Raw genomic sequence first — 24,671 nt, 5'->3', positions numbered from 1 at the left:
GCTGTTCTTAGCGTAAGGGGGCAGCATGGAAGTGGCAAAGCAAAGGCTGGGAAAGGTGTGCAACTCATTTATTCAGTTAAGAAGTTTGTGTGTTCTTAAACAGAACTGAACCATGAAATGTGGTGTTTGGTATTCTGTATTAAAATACTTGTCATATATCTTGAGGTTACATTCTTCCAAGTAAGACAAATGCAAAAATTTCACCTTGCTCAGTGTTAAAATAGAGCTCGTCTCTGGTTTTTATAAGATTTTCAAAAGCCCTGTGGTACTTTCACTCTGTGGCAGGGTTTGCCTTGGTGTGAGTAGCCAAGAAGTTTTATCCCCACCTGCTGAATTCTTCTTGGGACAGGGAGCTCTTGCCCCAGGATCCTAGAGCTTTCAGCATTTCTTTGGTATTCTTTGTATACAGCTTTCAAAGTGCTTTTGGATGAAAAGTACTATGCAAATACAAAAGATTAATAATTAAGATTGTGTTAATGTGTAGTAATTGTGCATAATGCTGTGCACCACAGGAATCCCTCTTTTGGGCTGTCTGACTGGTCTATCTTCTTTTTAAAGATACAGATTAAGTATGAGATTCATAACCGTAACTGTGCAATTATCACAGTATAGGCAATCCTATTGACATGCATAAAACTGATTTAATAAATCACAATTACTTTTGGCTTATTTAACCTATCATGAAAACTCAATGCAAATCTTGTGTTTCATAAGTTTGTACTTCCATGGGCCACCACAGAAGTAATGTGAATATAGTATACTGCAAAGGGCTCAAACCATTCCTCAGCTGTGTCGTGGTTACTATCATGCTAATAATGTACTGTTAGACCATTCTGTGTTGTGTTTCAAGAGACAACATTATAACAAATTAAAGATAAATAACTAGAAAAATCCCATTTTTTCTGCTGGTGGTGTAAAAGAAGCAAGGGATGGTTTCAAGCAATATATGTGCTATTTATTTTCTATTTGCTATATTCTGTAACACAGTTGACTTGAAGACCTGAAGACATTACTGGGTTTACTTTGCACACAGAAGCTCTGCTTCTAAAGATCCACACTCACACACAACTGGTCGTCTTGACTGGACTGCTCATGTGCATAAGGCTGAATGGGGCTGGGTCCTTAGTGTGTTCCTCTGTCCCTTAGTTGAAGTGTTCTTGATTATTTGATCGAGAACTACTTTCATGCTGAGAGTCATAACTGGCTCAATGTAACCTTTGAATACTTTTCAGGTAAAGTGTATTTAAAAACAAAACAAAACAAAAAAAACCCAAAAGAAATCCTATAAGTCAGTGTGGTTAAGGATTGAATGATGTTAGGTGGGTTGTTTTTATCCATATTAGGAACTGAAAAAGTAGGCCAAAAAAAGAAAATCCTGAAGTTAAGCAACTAAAATATCTTCTGTGTAGTATTTCATAGCAAAGTCTGAATGGTTTTACTGTTAACAATTGCTTAGACTGAATGATTTTGAACTTATATATGGATGAATAAGGAGGTGGATGAATGAAAATGTGCTTGCATCTACCTAACTAGTTTTGTTTTCTTTTTGTAAAAGAGAACTACATATTTTTATACATGGTTGTGAGGGAATAACTGAGAAGCGCTGAAGAACCTGCTTAACATATTGATGTGCTTACAGCTTGAACAGGGCTTATTCAGATATCTTCAGATCTGGTTCAGGATGAAAGCAAACCCTGGTAACCCTAGCATATTCAGACTGAAATGAGGGAGGGACAAGAGAACGTTGCCAAAAGAGAAAATCTGAATTCTGGCAATTCTGAATCTTAAATGTAGGTGGAAGATGGTAGATAAGAGGAAGGCGTGGTAGAAATCAAGTGAGTCCTCCCACTCCTGTAATACAGTGGAAGAAATCATGTGTCATGTACTCTGGATGCCTGTGGTGCCAGAAAGAATAGGGTGGGGTTAGCTCTTCCTCTTTGTATCTTATTTTTCCGTTTTCAGCTTTCTTGCCTTTGATTTTGGCTGCTCTTTGCAGCTTCCCCACTGCTGATGCCTGAATTCTCCTGAAACTTCCTGTGTCTCACAGCCAAAAGACCACTGTTTCTATTAGTGACTTTTTTTTGGATCTGTACAAGAAATCAGTTTTTGGCTTGGTCACCAAGCTTGACGATAATAATAATAATAAAAAGTTAGAATAATAGAATCATAGAATCATTTAGGTTGGAAAAGATCTTTGAGATCATAGAGTACAACTGTTAACCCAGGACTGCTAAGTCCATCACTAAACCATGTCCCTAAGCACTGCATCTACACGTTTTTTAAACACCTCCAGGGATGGTGATTCCACCACGTCCCTGGGCAGCCTGTTCCAATGCTTGACCACCCTTTCTGTGAATAAATTTTTCCTGATATCCAATCTAAAGCTCCCCTGGTGCAACTTGAAGCCTTTTCCTCTTGTCCTGTTGCTTATTACCTGGGAGAAAAGACCAACCCCCACCTGCCTGCAGCCTCCTTTCAGGTAGCTGTAGAGAGCCGCAAGATCCTCCCTGAGCCTCCTCCTCTCCAGGCTAAACACCCCCAGTGCTCTCAGCCACTCCTCATAAGACTTGTTAATTCCTGCAAACCATTAAATTACAGTTTCTGTTCACCAAATTGAAAACTACATGAATCGTTGTTTGTCAGGTGTAATTCTCCTTTTGTTCTAAAGATTTCAAATAGTTTTTTGGTAAACCTTTTTTATTCAGTTGCCCAGCAGTTAAAGAAGTTGCTCTGGATTACAGAGTTTCATTCCCATTCTGCCTGAGGTAATTGGAAGCAACATCCTCTAAGAGAGCATGCAGCTGCCCTCACAGGGATGTAGTCTGAACTCTTGATTGTTCTCAGTCCTTCGGTCACTGTTCCACTTTGCAGAAATTCTTAAATACCCACTATTCAGCAACTTCAGTGTTTTCATCCATCTTGTCAACAACCAGGTAATGGAGTAATTTTCTCCTTGCTCCCTCATCCATCACACATGCCGAATAAAAGTATTTCATACAGAATGAAATAGCATTAACGTAAGAGACTGCTCCCTCCCTCCCTCCCTGCTCAGTACACCCCTCTGAATGCCCTAGGGCAAGGCACTTCCAGAAATGTTGGTTCAGATGCCATCAACCACAGAAGGCAACTGATCCCACACAACCTGAGTGAGTGTGCTGACAGCCAAGATTTTGGCAATAGGGGGCTAACACTACTATTTCCTCAGGCAGTTTTGTGAATCTGCTCCCCCTCTGTCCCTGTTAATTCTCTCCAGATGAAACCAGCTGACCACTTAACAGTTTCGGGATGACTAAAGCAGCATTTCCCAGTAAACTCACCCTCCTCCACTCTACTGCTGACCTTGCTCCTTTGTGGCATTCTTGTTTCTTTAGCATGTTTCTCCATTCTTTCTTCCTCCTCCTTATATTCCTTTTTCATGGCTACATTCTTCCCCATTTGTGTGTTTTTTTGAGTTGCCTGTCCACCCCTGCTTTCCAATGTGACTGCTCTTTTCTTCGAAGTTCCCACTTCCATGGCCGAAGTCAGTAGGACACACAGCTCTCCAGTTCGGCCGTAATACCTGAGAGCTCCAAATGAATCCCTGTAGCGATAGAAAACATTGTGTAGGCTGCTTTGCAGTTAAATTCATCTGGGAAGAGCATTTTCCTGTCATGACTGAGCTGGTTTATTTAGCTAACATCACATTTGCCTGGCTCTATGATGAATGTGTAGTAATAGTACTCTCAGTGGCTCTGCAGTGTGGTACTTACACATAGATTCTGTGGGGAAAATGCAGCTTGACATGTAGTTCCTTCCATTGTCTTCTCCGGAGTGGTTCATGAGGAATACTCTCAAACATTTTCAGTTTATTAATAAGAACAAACAATGCTACCACAAAGTCTTCTTCCCTTTCAACACTGGGTGTTCAGGTTGCCCAGACCTATCTCTGCTGCAGGTGTGTTATAAAGTGATCCTCGTGCTGTGAAAGCAACTGATATGAATACACTCCTCTTCAGTAACTAATTCTTAGGTTTAGCTTGAGCAAGCTAACACTGTAGCCTGAGTTTACTCTGGTGCTGAGCTGTTGCAGCCCCTGGGTTATCTAAGGTCATGCTGGGGTACACAGAGTATGTTGTGCTATTGCAGTGAATGAAGGATGCGTGTATGGGGCCTAAAGTAGTTTTAAGATAGGTTCCCTCTTCTCCCTACTCATTGCCTACACACAGAGAAACGTGCAGCTCAGCAGTCACTGCATTTCGGTGTGTTCAGGTGCTGCACTCATGAACAATCAGATACTTAACACCAGTTGGCAATACAAAGTTGGCATAAAAATGATCTGGGACTTTCCAAATCTTTTCTGAATTGTCTCTAAAGTGTTGTTTTAAAATTGGTTCTAGATTTGGGCTTCGGAGATCAAGGATAAGACATATCTATTTTAAGCTCACAGTTACTATGTTGTTTTGGAAAACAAAACAGAAACAAAGGATCTGTTTGAAAATGTTCTCCTTTAAGCTGTGCCAGAAGTAAGGGATCAATACCAAGTTGCACCAAGCAAAAAGAACAAATATATTGCTATTGATGTATAAACTGATCTTGTAGCAATACACTCCCATCTACAGCGCATGCTCAAGCAGAGCTCAAGTCTGCTAGAATGATTCCATTCCATTAATCAAATCCTGTAGGGTGGGATTATTTTTCTTTCGTATTTGAACAGAACCCAAAATGATAGGGTCTATTTCATAATGCATGCTATCAGAATACAAACATGAATGAACAGAATGAAGCATTTGTTTGAATTTCTTAGCTTTTTAGGTACCCTAACCACGAATCTATTTTAAAGGAGATTACCAAGCTTGAGGTGCGAATTTTATTGAATAAGGCAGGCTTCCTTTTTTCCCTTGATGTTAAACATCCAGACTTTCTCAGTCTTACAGATTTGAAAGTTAAAGTTGTACTGGCTAGCAGAATACCATTAAATTTAACACATTTTGCACAGCTTCACTTCCATATGGTACTGAGAGGACTGGAATCTTAAAAATTAATATATAAATGAGCACAATTTCTGGGGAAAGCATGTTTGGGATGCACTTCTGTTCTGGCAAAATTATGCCTGTCCTCTTTTCACATACACCATGTGTAAGTCATAGATTTGTCTTAAACGGGTAAAAAAAGGAGAGATTTTGAATACAAAAACCAAAATGCACAGGAGCTTTAGGCTTCATTTGCCATTTCCTTTATTTGTTGCACAACTAAAATAATGGCATGAAATTATTTAGCAGTCTGTGATTACTACAAACAATGGGAGGAGATTGTTTATCTGCTTGTTTCTACAATGAAATGTGAATGCTATGCAGCTGACTACTCTGATGTTAATAACCATGAATTCACTTCTCCCTTAGTCTGTTCAAATCATTTACTGACTAAGGGAAATTCTTCTACTTTAAAATTTCAGCTTATTTTCCCAGATCAAAAATCATAAATCTCTCTGATAAAATTTATGACCAGTTAATAGTTTTTAATTCAACAGGAACAAAAAATACAGAAGTCACTTGTATGATTTTTTTAGTGATTGCTGCTGTTCCTGAAGATTCTGCCTCAGCTCCCTCTTCCCTGTGCCCCACTCTGTCGACAGCCAGAGGCAGATGCTGAGGGAAGAGAGAAAATGCAAGCAAACGCAGGTATTACCCCACAGATCCCTTCCTGCCTCTAGCTGTTTGCAGTGCAGCAGCTTCCACCATTCTCCCCTTGGGAGCTCTTTTGCAGAATTAATGCCACACATTGCAATCTCTGTCTTTCTCCTTCAAAAATCAGTCACCTACGAATTCTGATATATATAAATTAAAAGCCATAATTAGGCAGTTTCCACATATTAGTGACCCCAAATGAGATAAGTGTAATTTTAATGAGCTTGGTCTGGTTAGCAGTCATGGAATTACTCCTAGGATGTTTCTAGTGTCCCGATATAATCTGGTCACTGCTAAGAGGAGAATTTGACACATGGACAGACTTACTAGGCACGGTAAAGCTCACTAGGTGATCACCATCTCAATTCTACTACTGAAGGAAAGTGAAAATATAACTATTCCCTGCAAGCATTTGCTTGTGATACAGGCAAACACATTTCAGGCAGGGTATTTCTGTAAGCCAGTGCTGGCAGCAGACCGTATGAGAGTCATCTTCCTCTACCTTGTTTTCCCTCCTTCTCTTTGTTAGTTCCACTTGTCAATGAACGAAAATGGGGAATGGGGGCAGTGGGTATTCCAATAGGTGCATCATAGGCCTTGCTGCAGTAGGAAGACAGTCAGCCTATGTGTGTGATTCTTCAGAGTGGGAGTTGCAGTCTGGGCAAAAGGCGCATCAGGGAGAGGAGCTCTTTGTAAAACTGTCTTTGTTACATGCAGATTTTAAGCCCCTGTAACTGCCAGTGTATATTGATCTGAAGCCCCGAATCTGCACAGGGAATTGTAACTTGCAGATACGATCTGTTCACTGCTGTGGGATTTGCAAGAGAAGTAGCAGAAGGGTGGCTTAGTCCCGTTTTGTACAAAGCATGTGCTGCCAAGGGAAGAATGCAGGACAAGCATCTCTTTTTTTTTTAAGCCAAGAGATTATGTCCCGGCTATCTGCATTTTATCTAAATTCATCATTGCTTGAAGTGGAAAAAAACCCTTCAAGCCAAGGAGATGGTGTCATATCTCCTAGTACATATCTAATTGTACTGCTAGGTCCCTTGGTTTTTGTTTCAAATTGTTAATGAAATCAAAGCATATCCTGGGCCTATCCAGGGAGTGGCTTAGTTTGTGTAGCTGAAGAACAATCACAAGACAGTTTTCTAAAAACAATAGGAGATGAAAGAGGAAGTTTAAACCACTTCCCAGTTGAGAAAACATAATCTGCTGATTCACATCTGTGCAGAATGATAGGTTTTTCTCTTTTGCCCAGTTGTCTTCTAGATTGCTAAGATTATGTTAATATGAGAGTGCAATAAGACACTCCCAGATGTAAGGCCCAATAATCAAACACAAATTCTTTAACTATAATTATCTCTTCAAATTTCATCCTAGGTTTCTGTTTTTAGCTTCCCTTCCTGCCATATACTTTATGCAAATACCCTGGTGTTATTCAAGGATGCTTGGGTAGAAAAAAGTGTTTACTAATGCACCACAGATTCTGAAAGGGTGTATCAACAATAGCATGGATACCATTCATAGTTCAGAAATTCACCCTGTGCAGGATATGAATGTTTAACTGAAATAACCTATTAGCTGGGTAAATTGAACACTGCCACTGTGAACAAACAGAGGGATGTTACGGCCTTTATAAATTAGCTCTTGGGTCCTTAATAAAAGCAACTGCTGGCCAACCCTTGCCCTTTTAACCTAAGGAGACAGGTCACAAAGAAAAGAGTTCAAGTTGTAACGAAAGCAGCACTTTCTGTACCAGATATACCCTCCATAAAAGAGGAACTTCAGACATTTTCGCTGCCCAGTTTCATAATATTGAAGAAGATGAGAAAAAAATTTCAAATACATCTGACCTCTCTAAAGGAACTGAGGTGATATATAAGCTTTTAAGTAACATTGATTGACCACTTAGGATTTAATGTGCATAGTTTGAAAGAAAATGCAATCACATACATTGAGATTTGCCTTCACTGAAATCAAAAGTAAAAATCCTATTTGCTCTGTGGGGCACTTTTATTTAGTTTGAATGAAGCGCTTGCTCAGCTCCTGCTATGACTGGTGCAGTACTGAGAAACAAGACAGAACAGAAATGTGTACTGTATGTTCTGTTTGCCAGAAATGGCAAGAGTCTGAAAAGAACTCTGGAGGAGCAACTGAGTTACTTCAGTAATGGTGGTTGTCTCCAAGTAGGGTAAAGTACCTCTTGGATTTCCTCTGAGTAAGAAAGAAGCTCTTTTCTTGTATAGACACTTTCTTGATCATCTCCCGTGTTTTGCACACTTATTTAAGTAGGAGTTTAGCCACCCTTCCATAGATGACAAAGCATATGCTCATAATAATGGCTATTAATTTGTACAGGTCTCATAAATAGGGCCTAGGATAATGGCATAGTGATGTTTTCTGATTCACCACATAGTCCTTTGACTTTTTTGTGAAGTGAGAATGGCCACAGACCTTGATCCTGTCCCTAGATGTGTCCTCTCTGTCTCTTACGTGCTTCTACAGTAGGACAGGTGCATTTGGCTTTCTCTCAGTACAGTGGGAACATGGGAAGAAGAGTGGCAGGACGGACTCTGACTGTAATGCTCAGGATAACTTTAGGGGAATCTGCTTCCAATTGAAAAGACCAGAAAAACTAGGCTTACATCCAAACAAGCCAAATGCATAAAGCTTCAAAATGATTACTGGCTGTCATTAATATTCCAGCTTTAGCTTAATGGTTCACTACTTTTCACTGGAAGTTAGGGCTATTTTCACAAATGGATCATGGCAGTAATCATTAAAAACCAGCTTGGACTGCTCATTCCTTACTGGAAACTCAAGTTCTCAAAAGACACAGTTTTTGACAGTTTTTCTTGTTTTATTCGAATTATCAAGTAAATCAGAAAAAGTCTTAAGTACTTGTTCATCTACCTCATCATTATTCTGAAAAAGTCATGATTTATAGTTTACTACTCTACTTTTTCTGTAGCTGTTAGCTTTTAAATAGCCCCATGTGCAGTGGGGCTTGACTTACACCTCATTGCACATGCTAGCTATCTGCGTGGATGCTAAAGAAATACTGACTGTGACCTATCCATTAAGATCTTTGTTCGCAAGTGTGTATATATGCCTCTGCTGTTGCTTTTTTTTAAGGTAATTGTGAATTAGTTGAAATGGGTTAAAAATTACAACTTCTTCATGTGAGAACCAGTCTTATAGAATATGAACTTTTTCACCTCTTATTTTCTGTTTTCTTTTCCCATTATACCATGACTGCAGAGATATGGAATCAAAAGGGTGTAGAAGGGCTCAGAAATTAAGCAACAGAAAAGCTAAGAATACAAAAATGATTGGTTGTCTTTAAATATTTAAATTTTAAATAATTCTCTTGTAACTTTAAGTAAAATACTGTATTTAGATTATGTAAATTAATTGATTTTTTGGGGTAATTTTTTGACAATTATTCCTAGTGTGCATATAGTATTTTATAAGGATTATTTTAACATATCACTATTATCAAATATGACACCTATTTGGATAGCATCATTGAACATCAGAACATCTCAGAATTACTGAAAATCTACAGAGACTGAAAGATGGACTGGAATAGTCCTTTCTAAGAAACAAATTTGAAAGCCATTGTATTGGTTTCTATGGGTACTAGCAACAATAATATTGGCAATGAACCTATCGGGGGAGTTTTTGGGAATCACTTGGTATAATGGACATGACTTCTTTTCTTTTTTTTTTTTTTTTTAAATAATTGCAAAAGCCAAGCATAAAAATACACATCTCATGAGTGAAAAATAAAAGAAACAGTTTGCATTTATTTTAAGTTACGTTATTTGAGTAAAAAGAGTTCAACAGTCAAAGCTGCTACTTTTTGTAGGCATTTCTTAATATATCTGTCACAGCTAATATTAATGTTGAGGGTAAACATGAATCAGATTATGCAGCAGAGAATAAAAGTCTTCACTAATTTGCAACATTTCATTCAGGAAGAATTTTTTTTGTTCGTATCAATAGGAATTACAGTAAATCTCCAAGATGTAATATTACAACCCTGGAACATTACACAAGCTTGTAAATTCTTTTACCGATAGTCAGAATAGAAGAAGAGTTGTTTTGACAGTTGCTACTGTGCATTCAGCACAAACTACCTGTGTTTAAATGCTGCCAGATTGTACAGTATTGTGATTTGTGATATTGTACAGTATTCATGATAAATAGGGCCAAATTTAAGGTACAGCTTTTACAAAACTGAGATTTGGGAATATTTAGTTCTCCAGGAGTTCTGTAGAAGCTGAAGGGGCCAAAATAATTTCTGGCAACTTAGATTCATCCTGACATAGAAATGATGTCATTAGTTTGAGTCCTGGGAGAGGTTCTGTACTCCATGCTCTACTATTCCTGAGATTCCTTTACAGATACCAGTTGTGTGGAGAGCCAGGAAAACAGTTTACAACAAATTGAGTCTGCCTTTTGCCTCGAAATATGTGTGTCTCTGGGGATATACATACATGTCACAGATGTTAATCAAGAATTTGAATGCAAAAAGTTATGTGCGGGACCCTTTTGAAAGTTTCCAGTATGTGTGTATCTTTTCTGTATCTCTGTGCTTCATTATCCAGGTATTATTCTTTCTTGACTGAATTCTGACATAATGATCAGGGCTGCTACTAGCCCTTACAGTCCCTTTTCCTTCTCAGTGTTTATCAAAGCTAGTGAGTCCTGTCCAATTTGAGTTGAAAGGTGGGAAGCATTCTAGTGACTTAGTTTGTCTCCTGCTACAGCCAATTCATTCAGATCCCAGGAGTGAATATCAACAGTTGTTAATCTTCTCAGGAAGCAGAAAATTCTGCATTTTTTTTTCTGGGTGAGATGGCTGTTCTGTGTGTGATATACTCTCTTTGAAACAGCAAGACATGTTTTTGTAACCTATCTCATCTAATGCTAGTATTGGCCAAATAACCCTAACCTAACTAGTAATTTGTGTGACAGTAGGGTAGACTGTTTAATTAGTCTTTCAATACAGTGTCCTGAAAACAATATCTGAAATGTATTGTGTATTTTATTGTTAGTGAAATTTTATGTTCTTGTGGGCTTATTGTAGAAGAAAGGGGTTGTGTCCATGTCAGTGTCGTGTCGTGTCCCCCCCCCCCCCCCTTTTTTTTTTAACTACCATAGGAAAATACAATTTTGCCAATGGAATTCTTTGGATGGATACCCTGGTTTAAAACAGAATTTTTATTTATTTTTATTAAAACCGCTTGGATATGTCTGGGCTCTTGGGAAAGCCTTCCAGACTGACAGATCTGGAGAGTAGGGCAATGCAGGCATTGTCCGTGACACTACCCATCCCATTTGTACCTCACCCATGTTGGGAAAGTCAGTAAGGGACTCTTGCACCCATTGAAACCTCAGAGTAATGGAGTTTATTCAGACTGGCCACAAAGTCTGCAACTGAATAGTGGCTTTGTGAGAGAGATGTTCAGGAGGATCCAAGCTCAGTGACAGAGGTTCATAGTTGTTGGTTTTTTTTAAGGAGCTCATCCTATCTGAGCAATTGAACTAAAGTAACCTCAGCTCACTCAGTGTTTATACAGCACCAACACCCCTGGAGACAACTCTGCGTGTATCTATGAATATCTACTTATAATAGCAATATAAAGTCCAAAGCTTTTGAGTTTGGATAACAAGACTGTTTTTCTTACCCAGCTAGTGAGATACAGTAGTGGATAGTGTGTCCTATTATGGCATGGATTCCCATGCTTGCTCTAAAACTCTTTGGCAATACTGCTCTTAAAAGGCTCTGACTGCCTACCTGGGGTGTCTGGGCTGGAAGGCAGTTGACTCCTCAGTAGAAAGAGCAAGCCTCTTGCAGGAGGTGCTTCCAACTTAGAAGAAGTGGAATTGTCTGTAAATGTCTTTCTTGTCACTGTTTTTTAAAATGTCTCCATTATAGAATGGCTTTTTTTGTAGTGAAAGTAGAGATAGAGTAGTTGAAAAATCTGGGCTTTAATCCTAATGGTTTCCTGTTTGGACACATCACTTGTCCTGTGCGCATTAATTTTGCTTTTTGGTTTTCTGCCTTGTTTTCTTATGTATAAGTACTGCATGTTTATCTCTGAAGGGTACTGTTCAAAGTGTGAAAAAAATTCAGTTTCTCAGATGAAAGATCCTATATACTCTTAAAGGATTGTATTTATTAGTTAACAAAGTCTACAGTTAGACAGAAAAATAACTTTATTTAGTATGTGCAGTTTCATGTAGCTATTGTAAGCTCTACATCTAAAACAAAGGGGGCTTCTTAGTTTGCCATTGATTTTTATCTGAACCTGGTCAAATCCCAAATGGTAAGTGAGCTACAAACACCTACATTTTCATTCTTTTGCTAGTTGCATCTCAGTTTTCTAAGCTTCTGTGATCTTCAAACTGAAGCTATAATTCTCTAAATAGAAGTGCTTTTTGTTCCCATGTGGTCTGAAAGCTGCGTGAACACTGTGCAATATTTCAGTCTTTTTGCAAAGACACTTAGTAAAAACATTTGAAACCCTAGTAAAATTTCTTCTTATGATCTGCTGTCTCCACCTCAGCCTTAGTTCTTGAATTCTTGTCTAAGGCTAAGTGCTGCTGTCCTTATGTGCACTCTGCCCAGGCCAAATTCCTATTCAGAGCAATGGTCCTTTTGCTTGCAGAAGAGCTGAGGGACAAAGTGTCAAAGCCATGAGAGAGGTCTGGTTTGCAATGACGTTTTTATGGATGCTGGGACTTTGTGACAGCAGGTCACACTGCTTGGGCTCTGTGGATGTGTATTCTGCATCCTACAGTTGTACAGCAATTTAAGAAAAGTTGCAGTAAGTTTCAGTGAGATTGTTGTCATTGCTTAGGTGATATGCTGTATATCTCTGCACACCCCCATTCTTCAGGAAGCATAGACTTCCTCTAACTGAGGTTCTCTAGAACCAGGGAGAAAAAGAATAAAAATGCTGAAGAATGCCTTAAACCCTGGCTTAGATCAGTGCAATGTACATTAATTTTCTGGTCTAGTCCAGGAGAGGGAGCTAACTTTCTAGCCATCACAACTGGCGGGCTGTGCTGGAGGAGGTTTTTCACAGCTGATGTCCCATGTCTGAGTGATTATTCACATATGCTGTCCCCAAAGGAGAGTCATCTTGGGAGTGCAAAACCACCCTCTCAAAACATTGGTTACCTCTGTTCAGTGCAGTAAATACAATTACATGACATATTCTTGACAGGGGAGTATTTATTGTTAATGTACTTTACTATAATTTAAACACTGCTACATATTGTTTGTTCTCTTCCCCCAGTCTTCTGCCTTTTGCCTATTAAGGAATATTAACAAGATCTGAATGTCATAGTTGCTCCACTGCAGTAAATGCTGCTCCCTGTTGCACTGTGGGAAAGCGGGGCAGTAATGCTCTGCAGCAGGGCTGTAATGCTCTGCAGCGTGGCAGTGGGTGTGTTTGCAAGCTCCAGCACTTGTAGCTTGCTGCCAGCCTTGGTTAGTGTCCTAGGCACAGGGTGTAATGTGTGTGATGCAAAGCACGCTTATGCCAGGCCCTTTCCAGTGAAGGAATCTGGAAAGCAACTTGTGGAGTCCAGCTAAAATAGTGTGTCCATGCTGCTAGGCCCTCCTGCCCTGCACCTCTTTGTAAGCTACTCCCTGTGAAGCTTCTGCCTTGGTCAGCTGTCACTGCAGCACCCAGATTGGGCTGACACAGGACCCCAAAAAAATCCCTATTTGCTGAAATAAATTAATGAGTTAGAGAGGAGCACAAAAGAAAGAAGGGAGATGGGATGGGGTGTTTTATGGGCCCACAGAGTGGAAATGTACAGGCAATTGTGCAGAACATCTGCCCATGGGCTTTCCTGGGGAGTTGTTGGCCCCAGGCATGGGCCTTGTGCTTGTGTGCCTCCCACAACCGCATCTCCCCCAAAAATGGGAAAGCATGGCGCTGACCTTGCTTCCTGGGCACATTGAGGCACTCTGCCAGGTGCTGGCCCAGGTACCCACCCATCTCTGGCCTTGGTACCCCAGACCCCTCCTGGGCAAGGAATCCTTGCCAAGTCAGCAAACCCATGGCTTGCTCTCTTCCCCCACCCCACCCCACCCCACCCTGCCTCTTTCTCCCCTATTGCTCTGTCCCTCTTTTTCTCCCTCTCTGTGTCTTCTCTCTCTCTTACACAAGTTTGAAGCTGTGATTGTTAAGTGGAAGACTTTGAAAACCTGCCATGTGTATAACAGAAAAGTTCAGACCCTAGAAAGAAAATGGAAAGAAAACTAAAGCACTGGTCTTTTTTCTGTCTGGATTATGTGATGAGTTTGATTAATAATAATCAGTTTTAATCTATTCTTGTGATTTTGGGTGCTTGAGTTTGGAGGAAATTTAGCCTGGGAAGTACAGCTCTGAAGCACTCTTATTTGCTCTGCAAAGAGTCCAGCATCTCTAAAGGCGTAAACAACTGAGTGCAGAGCAGATGGAATCATTTTTCTGTGTTAGTTATTTTAATACAAAGGAACATGGGGAAATTAATATGGAAAATAAAAAATCAATTTACCACATATTTAAAATGAACAGAACATGAAAGTTCAAGAGAAAGGGAAAGAACTTTTTAAGCCTTTGAACATTTTTCATGTTTGTTTCACAACAGGCTGATGTTAGTAAACAAGTAAAACCAAAGGCAAGAGAAATTCTCCATGTTGTGTTATCTAGCGAGAAATTTTGATCCAGTTTAACAAGGAGTAAGTAAACACTGTGGAGTTGAATATGGCAGGGTGGTATATTAGCACAGAGGTGTAAGTTAAATTGATAACAACCTTGAGCTGTTTGTGGTGAGAAAATATGGGAAGCCATCAGTGCTCTCAGAGTCTTGAAATGGTCTGATTTGTGACAGTAGCCAGCTCAAAAACACATCCCATGTCCCTGGAAAATGCTCAGTAATACTTTAATAGTGCTCTTGAAAACTGTATCCATGAAGAATGGGCCCTTTAAAGCTTAGTGGAGTTAATTGCAGCAAACAGTTTATTGAGCTAATTAGTCCACTTTTTCTGTTAATTATCCATGAAGATTGAGCATTTTGCTGAATTATTTATTTGGAATTATTTGATGAATAGGGCGTGCAAATGTATTTTAACCTTGAGAACTCTCAGCCATGGAAATTATTTTAGAATTCACTGTTCACACTGCAATTAGCTAATAAGTCATGTGGGTTTGTTTTGCTGTGATTGGACATCTCCCAGATTTATAGTTTTCAAGAAAGCTGGTCTTATACTGAAGACATTTTGCCTGAGTTATCATTCAGATTCCAGAGAGTAACACATTTAAATTAGGAGAGCAGAACAAAGAAACAAGGCTATCATGTTTACTGTCATAATGTTTTGTGCACAGCTATAGATAGGGGACGTCTGCTGACCGCCATTGCAGGTATCCTTTGTTATACAGACCAGAACAATTCCTTCCCCAATTAGAATGTTGTACTTTGCAATTATTTTATCACATGTGTCTGTTTTGTAAAGCCAACATTGTTACTCTGTTAATTGCTTGTCACATTATGTTGGAGTTTGTGATAGGTGTCCTTCGCTGTCAATCTTTTTTCCAAGTGAGGAACAGTAACGAAAACTATTTATTATGAGAGTGTGTCTGTAGGAACTGTCTAATACTGGAAATCCATGACCACCTGTGCCATTGCAAGACTGCCACTGGCGTGTAATAGTGATGGTTTGGGCAAGGTAGCAGAGTCTGGCCCAGGTTTGTTAGCCTCTGCCGTCATCCCCCACGTGACACTGTGGGTATACTTTCGTACCTGTTTTGAAATCTGCACCTTAGTGCTTCGCAGCGGGTGCTAACTGGAATTTACCCGATTTCACGGGTAGTGTCACTACCTTGGTATTCTTCTCACTGCATCACAGCTATGAGGCTAAATGGGTATTTTCTCAATTATTCACGGTCACATAACTGGCCCTTTAAATTAGGCAATAGGATTCCAATCACCAGTTATGGCAAAAACGCACAATGTTCATCTCCATTATCTCTGTTATTTAAGGCTTTCAGAAAACCACTAACCTTAACTCCTACACTCAAACAAGCACACACTAGCACACAGAGTTAAGCCAACTTTTTAACTCCCAGTCATTAAGGATGTCAAAACATTCTGATATATGATATAAACTCATTATGACTGGATTTTGTTTTTATTAATGTAAGGGTTAGGTTGTGAAGAATAGAAAATTTTTTTAAGCCTCTTACTCCTTAGAGACAATGTGATTTGGTGGTTTAACATTGTAACATTTTAAAGGCCTTGTTAAGCCCTAATCAGAGCATATTAAGCGCTAGCATTTTTAAAGTGCATAATAAGACCTAAACATTTTAATAGCATATTAACTTGTAACATAAACCAAACACAGTCACAGTGTTGTCTTTTTCCTAGTGTTTTTCCTCTAACGAGTTCAAACATGCAACCAATACTTTTAACTATTAGAAAGTTGAGGGGTTTTGGTTGTCCTTCCTGGTTAAAAAAAAAAAAAAAAAAAGAAGCCAGGGAATTTCTGTATAAGAAATCTTGTTTGCAGTGAATTTTTAAGATTTATGCACAAAAATTCTCTTTGAGAGTTCCCATCTCTAAATGTTAGCAAACACAGTATGCTGCTGGAGAAAAGGATTGTTTTCAGTGAAATGAAGTTTTGTACTGGGAAAATGGTTTTGCTTGGGAAGTTTTACTCAGATCTGATAATTGTGGAGTCATCTGTGAACATGAACTGTGGGATGGGCTCTTGCCAGCCATAAAGGTTCATGGAAAAACTGTTGGGGTGTTTTTAATTTTTTTTTCAATATAATCTTCTGCATGTGATTCTGGAAAAAGAGGTACAAGTTCATTGATACTGTGGCCCAGTAATTTCCTTTGAGAGAAAAAAAAAAGGAAAGTACAACGTAGCCTGTGAGCGTCTCTTCTTAATTGGTTTGGAACCTCTTGATGAGTGATTCCAGGCGCACCTTCCCTCCAGGGAGCTGAGTGCACCACCTCTGCAACTATCCCAGCCCCTCCCAGGTTATGGCAAGGCATCTGAGCCACCTTTTGGACCTTCATCTTCCCCATGGTATTGTGAAGGGAAGCTGTGGCTCAGTCATTTCAATTCAGGTTTGATTGAAGCTGCTCCTGCTTTCCTAGAGTGACTGTGACCCCAATGCAGTGGTGGATGGCAGTGCCTTTGGAAAACAGTTTATAAAATGGGTTTGGAGGCAACTGGGTGAAACTGACTTAGGTTGAGTATTACATGGACACCTCTATAGCGGGCTACAGCCTCCCCTTGATGTGGACAGTCACAATGATGTGGGAATATACTTGTGGATTTGCTCCATAAGATGTTGTATCCATATAACTGTCTCTGCATTACTGTCCTGTTAGCATGACAGGACAAGGTCTGAAGATGTACACCATTGCACTGTTATCTTCCCCCTCTACTCTGCCTTGGTGAGGCCTGTGTCCAATTCTGGGCTCCCCAGTTCAAGAGAGACAGGGAACTACTGGAGAGGGTACAGCAGAGGGCTACAAAGGTGATTAGGGGACTGGAGCATCTCCCTTATGAGGAGAGGCTGACAGAGCTGGGCCTGCCTAGTCTGGAGAAGACTGAGAGGGGATCTTATCAATATCTACAAATATCTTAAGGGCGAGTGTCAAGAGGATGGGACCAGGCTCTTTTCAGTGATGCCCAGTGACAGGACAGGGGGCAACAGGCACAAACTGAAACACAGGAAGTTTCATCTGAATACGAAGAAAAACTTCTTCACCTGGAGGGTGACGAAACACTGGAACAGGCTGCCCAGAGAGGCTGTGCAGACTCCTCCTCTGGATACATTCAAAACTCAGCTGGATGTGGCTCTGTGTAGTCTGCTGTAAGTGAACCTGCTTTACCAGGAGGTTGGATTAGATGGTCTCCAGAGGTCCCTTCCAACCCTGACCATTCTGTGATTGCTACTGCTGTCACTCCAGTGCAGGCAGTGCCTCTCTGTGGCTCCCTGTCTGGCAGGCAGTGAGCAGGCTGCTTGGGCTGTCTGTCTCTGACTAGGACATACTGAAACCCCAGCATACCTCAGGCAAATGCAGATTAGCTCCAGTCTAGGTCTGGACAGGTAGAGTCCAACAGTAGCTCCATCTTGAGAACTGGCATATATTTGGTCTTAATAGAAAATGTTCCCTTTATTGTAACTCTGACAGGGCAGCTTCTGGAGAAAGGCATTTTGTGATGTGAAGAGGGCTGCTGAGAGGATGAAAAGGCCCTCCAAAGTGAGCACAGGGCCCTGCTGTGCACGCCTTAACTCCTGTGGGGATTTTTCTCCAGCAGCTGGGGAAAAGCTGTGCAATGCAAAAGCAGCGAGGAACTCATCTGCAAGGGAAGCATGTTCACGTCAAGCCTAGGGTGCAAAGAAACTAAGGGAGCAATGTGGATCTTGCCTCAAGTCTGGGGACTCTCTTACAAGAATGCCTTTTTGTTTGTTTGTCTGTTTGTTCATTTATCCAATGTAGTAGTTGGAAGCAGTTAAAATAAAACATAAACCCCCATCCTTATTCTGGAATACGAGTGACCACAGGGAGGAAGAAGCAATCCTAACTACAGACGTTTAACTACACCAGTGTAATTGTACCATGTGACTGGGAATGCATTCCTGTGGAGACTAGCTCCAGGTCAGAGAGAGACAAAATCTTAAAATGCTGTAAACCTCATCCATAGAAATAACTCTCTGTAATCTCAGATTAGTGATTATTTTTGGTAAATAATTGGTAAAAAAACTTGAGTCAATAAAAGGAAAGGACTTTATGTTTGCATGAACTATATTCTGGCTTTAACATGACTGATGATGCCCTGCAAAATGTAGGACATCTGAGGCAGATGAACTAGAGCTGAGAATATGTTGCTGTACTGATGCTGTTTTAGCGCATGTTTTGGGGAATGATGCAGATGATGCTCTTCAGGCCTTTTAGCTCTTTGGCAAAAAGAAGAACAGAAGGAAAAAACAGTGCAGAAAGTCTGCCCAGAGAGCGAGGTCCAGTTACACCTTGGCCTACACCTGGAAAGGTCTGGCTCTCCCTTCTGTTTCCCCACAAATTCTTTCCTCAACCTGTCAGTTTTGCCCATATTTTTCAAACAAACAAACAAAAAAACCCAAATAAACAAATGAAAGATACCTGAGTTTTAGTTTGGCTGTGGCTCCTTTGTGAGATTCAAATAGTGCAGTTCAGGCTAATCTGGCTGGGAACTACCAACTGTCCCTTGGTACAAGGTAGATCTTTGGACAGATCAACCTATATATCTGTTCTGCTGCTCCTGCTGTCCTGGCAGGACAAGAGGAAGAGGAGGTGGCATTCTGTAAGGGACTATGCTCTGCGCTGAGTCTTGTTTGGCAGAGATCACCTGTTAGTGGCATCATAGGAATGGGCCAGGTAGGCAGCTTGAGTCATCAAGGATCAGCACTGACTGATGGCTAAAGGGAACTGATAAAACACTGATGAGGGAGCAGCATGCTGATTTCCTAAGTGCCACTTCTAAAACGTGATAAAATCTGCACTACGTGTTCATTCTTATTATTTGTCACTTTATGCTTAGAAGTAGTGTCAGTGTGGAGCAGTGGATATTGTCTTCATGTCTCTGGAAAGGAGCCATGTCATTCCAGAATCACAGAATGGTTGCAGTAGGAAGGAAGCTGTGGTGGTCACCTTATAAAAAACCTCTGCTCGAACAGGGTCATCTAGAATAGATTTCCTAGGACCATGGCCAGACATCCTCTGAATACCTCCAGGGATGGAGATTCCACATCCCTGGGGAGCCTGTTACCTTTTATGAAAAACATTTGAGCATACCCTATTCTTTGACAGCAGCTTAGTGCACAATGTGTTATAACCAGCAGCTGCAGCTCATCTAATTGCTGTGGCCTGATGGCCAGAAGGATGGCACTCTTCACATCACTGTTAACCAATGGTAGCAGTACATTGCTGCTGCTCAGCTTTCCCCATGTGAGCAGTTTTTTCAAGCAAGTGTGTTTTCCCCATTATTTTTTTTTGTTTTTAAGGGAAGTATTTGATACATGCTGGGATGGCATTTGTAGACTCATTCTTGAGATTATCAAATACTAGTAGATTATCTCTGTGTGTCTGTAGGCCTGCTTTGGTGACTTAATCTAGCCAAAACCTTAAAGCATGAATCACACAGGTTCCAGATTCTCTAGCATCTTAATTTATCCTATTACACATGTGAATGCCAAGCAGTTTACCGTATTTCATGGTTCCTGAGAAACTGCATTTTTGGTGTAGAAGATGATTTGGGACAGACTCTGCAAATACTATAATCTATAGACTATGTAAAGTGTATTTCCTTTAAAGGTGGTATATGTGGCTGCCTGAGATGGGGAAGACTCAGTTATGAAGTATTTGTCAGTTTGTGGGAAAGAAGGCTTAAAAAGGGAGAGTGTGAAAGATGAGGAGAACCTTTCTGAAAACCTAGCTGCTTTTAATATGGTGTATGCCACACTGATCAGATCATAAAATTTCTAAGCTGCTGAGTGGAGTACCTGGAGCACTTTCAAAGTCCATGAAAGCCATCTAAGAAAATGCTTTATGTGAACTCTATAGGGACTTTGGAATAGCATTGCACGTAGTGTGTGTACCTGGATTAACTGTACTCTTGAGGATGAGCCAATCGTACATGCTCATAGCCCGTCTTATTTCAATAGGAGTATTTGTGGATGCTGAATGTTCAGTCTGTGTTTTGACAAGTATTGCTTCTATCTCATTGCATAGTTGCCTGCAGGTTACAGGTACTGTTTTTGTAGAATGCAATGGATATGTCTACCAGAGAAGAAAGGCTCACATGCTCTTCTGCTTGTATGCTGAGCCACTGGATCAAGTACGAACACATTATTAGCACAGTACTAAGCCCAAGCTAATATACCTGCCTCATTAGCAAGGCTTATAAACTCAGACTCAGGACTGTGCTGAAGTCTAAGTGGCTTCTAAAGTTCAGATAACGTCTGGCCAGCATGGAGAACCAACAGAAAATTCTCATGCCTGTTAATTTATGAAGACATCTCCTGTGGGTAAAACATATTAGGAGACTGGAGTAGTCTTACTGAGACAATATTGGGGAGGGGTGTGTGTGTGCCTTTTGTGTTTAAACTCTCAATTATTTTAGTTAAAGTATGAGAATATGTTTTAGGATATTTGATCAACTGGACTGAATCAGTTGTTCAGAACTGATGAAAAAGAAAAACATGCAGAAGAGGAAGACATAATAACAAAGGTTTGCCAGATGTTTGTAAATTTTAAATTTTGAAAACAACTATGTAATTGTCTTGCATAAGTATCTTCAGGAACCCAGTAGCTTTACCTAGCTTGGCACAGACTTGAAAACTTTCAGTGGTGGAAATAAAATTGTTATATAATTACTTCTTAAGAACATGTATGTTTTCAATTTATTAGTATAGACAAAAATCACCCTTGGATAGTTATTGAATTTGGCAAATGAATCCAACTTTTATGGGCATCATTTACAGAGATGAAAGCATGTGGTCCAGGATAAAAAGTGACAAGAGTGGCATGATACTAAATCCTGAAACTTACACACTTAGCACATTTCACACCAGGTTTTGAATAAAGGTGTTGGATTTGACTAAAGCCTTTTGACAGAAAGAGTTGATGAGTAGAGATGGGAGACCATAATGGCTCCTAATTTGTGTCAATAGGTTGCTGCTTTTATAAAATGTGAGGAGTTTAGGTGAAGTACACTCCTTTTCAGGCAGCTTATAGAATTATAACAGCTTTTAAATAGAGTGCAAGTTCTCTTTTTTTCTTGGAACAAAAACGTTGATGTGAAATTGAAAACTCCTTTCAGATGCCTGCTGGGCTGGCAGAATGTCAAGTTGTTTGGCTTGACTGTCTCTCTCTTTCACTCCCTTCACATTGTTTACAGACAACATACCCAACTCCAACTAACTGTATTTAAATATCAGCTAATTATGTGCAAGAGGATTTGGAAAAGGGCACCACGCTGAAGAGTCTCCATGTCTTAGACTGGTCAGGAATAGACCTTGCTGCAGGCAAAGGACAAAGTACTGTCCTAAGCAAATTGCAGGGGGGAGGGAGAGAGAAAGGAGGTAGGAAGAGACAAAGAATGCTTGCAGACAGTGCTTTCTGGCATCTGATTAGAACTGAGAAAGTGGGTGACTCCCAGCTTTTGCCTCGGGTTGTATAGGCTGTTGTGAAAAGTGTTCTAGATGCACCGTGTTTGCCAAATTCAAGAAGGAGGGCTCACTTCCTACAAGGTGCATTTTAGTCAGAGTACCTCAACGACGATCTTAGCTTAGCTTAGTCCCTTTGGTATCCCTGTTAGAGTTTCTTGATTTGGGTATTAAGGTGGTTTAAGCACAAATTTTGCCTGTCATAGCCCAGATATGCCTGCAATGTGGACTGAAGCTTGTGCACCTTATAGTGAGACTAAATCCTTCAGGGGCTGTTAGTCCTGCAATGCTTTTTCCATAGTGTTCTTGGAAGACAGGCAAGTTCTCCTGCATCTGGGCCTGCTGTTTGGAAAGGAGTCCTAAAGTGTGTCTTACAGCACTTTGGGCTGAGACAATCTCAGACACAGGTAACTGAAATCCACAGGTGAAGCGCGTATGGTTTTGGAAAGGAGGGGCTCACATCTGGGCTAAGTAGTGTTGTTCACATAAATACCTGGGTAGGTCAGCCATGGAAGCTTGGGGGAGATTCTTGGCTACTTACAGGTTAAGAGTTACTGTGTCAACTTTGATGGTGCAGACACTACAGAAGAGCCTAACCCAGGCAGAGGTTTTGTTTTGCTGAGCCAAAGAACTCTTTATATTCCTGAATTTTTAAAATATGTAAAGCTTTCTCTTGTTTACAGTATTCTCTTTCTTTTGGTTATATAAGCTTTCTTGTCAAATTTGGTTGAAATAAGTAATGTGATACAAAAGATAAGTAACTGGAAGTTTGTCAGGCTTTTATCTTCTCTTATCTATGTGATGTGGAGTTCTGCATATACAAAGATGATTAGTGACCGAGTGTGACCTGAATTTTAATGCTTTATCCAGAAAATTCACTCAGCTTTGCACAGATTCATATCAGATTCTCTAATTGTTTGGACACCCCCCACCTCCCTTAAAAATCTATGTCCAATAGTTCATCTGCTTAAAAAAATTATGTGATAGGGGAGGGAAAATAGAAAAGTTGGATCCTGTTATGACTAAGGAAATTTTCTTCACAAGCTTCATCTACCAAATGTGCTTATCTGTTCTTAGGAATTACAATGTGGTTAGTTTACAGTCTATTATGCAAAGTTGCATGCAATGTGTTAATGATATTGGTAATTTAGTAACTATGTTCTGCGCTAATTAGTAAAGCTGAATATCGTATTGCTCATCCTGGATCACTTTCAATGCTGCTGCATACTTTTTCAGTGTGTTTTCGCTCTTGTCATTAAAGCATGTATGTACAAGCCAACATACCTTGTGAACTTTGGAAAGAAACTCAAAGCCCCCAGTGTTTTATTATGTCTGTCATATTAAGCAAGAAAACAATCTGGTGGTTTGATAAAGAGATTATTGTGGAAGGACAGCTTCTGTGGTTTAGGGAATAGAACTGACTAGAATCCTTTTCCATCACCTGTGTTAAATGTAGGGTAAAGGACAATGCTCTGTATTGGGAATATAGTTGAGAGAGAAGGTTTTGACATGGTGAATCTAATTATATCCTCACAATTAAATGTTTTGCTTAGAGGTGGGCAAAATGAAGCATTACACACTATATGATCTCTGTCGTTTATTTCTGTCAATTTTTCTTCTCCTGAGGTTGCCATCTACCACAAATTTTTAGAAATTAAGCATACCTGTCTTCTGTGAAGTGACTGAGTGGGAAAGTATGTAAAAGATCTAGTATTGCAGTAAGAAAAACCAGCTATTTTTAAATGGTGTTACCTCAATATTAAATATACAAACTAATGTCAAATCTGTTATGTGCTGGGTTCTCTCAAGACCACTGTGAAATGCAGATGTGTTAGCAGTTAAGTATCTTTTGGGAGATGGATAGATGCTTCACTTAAAGAGCTGAGACCTGTTGCCTGTTCCAACAGCTTGAATATTAATCTAGACTCCCCAGCCTTTTATAAAGTACATGGGACAATCTAGTGTAATGATTGAACAGCCCTCTGGGAAGAACCCTAGAAGCTGAGAGAAGACTTGAATTGAAATTTCAGATTAACAAACCAAACTGGATCACACAGAGACTTTGAATTACAGTATCTGTTGCCAGATCTTCGTGATGCATACTGTACTACAGTATACTAGCAGAGCCTTTTTGACCTCAGTATGTAGTGATATGCATAGGAAAAAGACATCACCTTAATTGGTTCTGAACTAGTTACTAGCACTAGGGTAGAGATTTGGAGGTTTTATTAACTAATTCTGTAACAACGCTGGCTTTAGGGTTCAGTAGCAGTTAAAAAAGTGAACGAAATATTCAAATTTAGTGGAAAGGAATAGGGAACACATCAGAATATACTGTTATGTCTGTGTAAATCCTTTATACATCCACATTTTGAACACTGTTCAGTGTTCACTCTCATTTCAGGAAGGACAGAACAGCTGCAAGCAACTGAAGGCAGAGAATGGTTTGCATACACAGGAGGACTGAAGTGGCTAGAAATTAACAGCCTGGTGTTGAGTAAGAGGCAGTTGATGTCCCCAGTGGTCAGTAGAGGTGATTAGGGGATATCAGTCAGTGTTGCAGAATGTGACATCAAATTAATTATCAAGGGGCATGTTGAAAACAAACAGAAAGGGGTTTAGCACAATATGAAACCATTTGATATTAATTGGGGTGGATGCTAAAAGCTAACAGGTGTAAAAAAAGTATGAGAGGAATTTATGGAGGGAAAATTCATCAAAGACTATTAAGCAGAAGGGTACTGCTTATGGTTAGGAAGCTGGAGAAAATATTGTA

General features: G+C 40.0%; 1 protein-coding gene and 1 long non-coding RNA gene across 2 annotated transcripts in view; one reads left to right on the top strand and one right to left on the bottom strand.

The window, feature by feature from the left end:
- Positions 1–24,671, top strand: part of LOC308053601 — a 158,272-nt gene that overhangs the window by 34,355 nt on the left and 99,246 nt on the right. The window lies entirely within an intron of this gene.
- LOC308053598 (uncharacterized protein) overlaps positions 5,056–24,671 on the bottom strand; it is a gene marked incomplete at its 5' end in the record, with an annotated part of 167,067 nt that continues 147,451 nt past the window's right edge. The window contains one exon of the transcript XR_013923679.1: positions 5,056–5,066. The remainder of the gene's footprint in view (positions 5,067–24,671) is intronic.

The sequence above is a fragment of the Falco punctatus genome, assembly GCF_963210335.1.
Source record: "Falco punctatus genome assembly, chromosome: 14".
Classification (NCBI taxonomy): domain Eukaryota; kingdom Metazoa; phylum Chordata; class Aves; order Falconiformes; family Falconidae; genus Falco; species Falco punctatus.
Note: the sequence above shows the minus strand (reverse complement) of the source record. Positions and strands in the feature narration are given on the sequence as shown.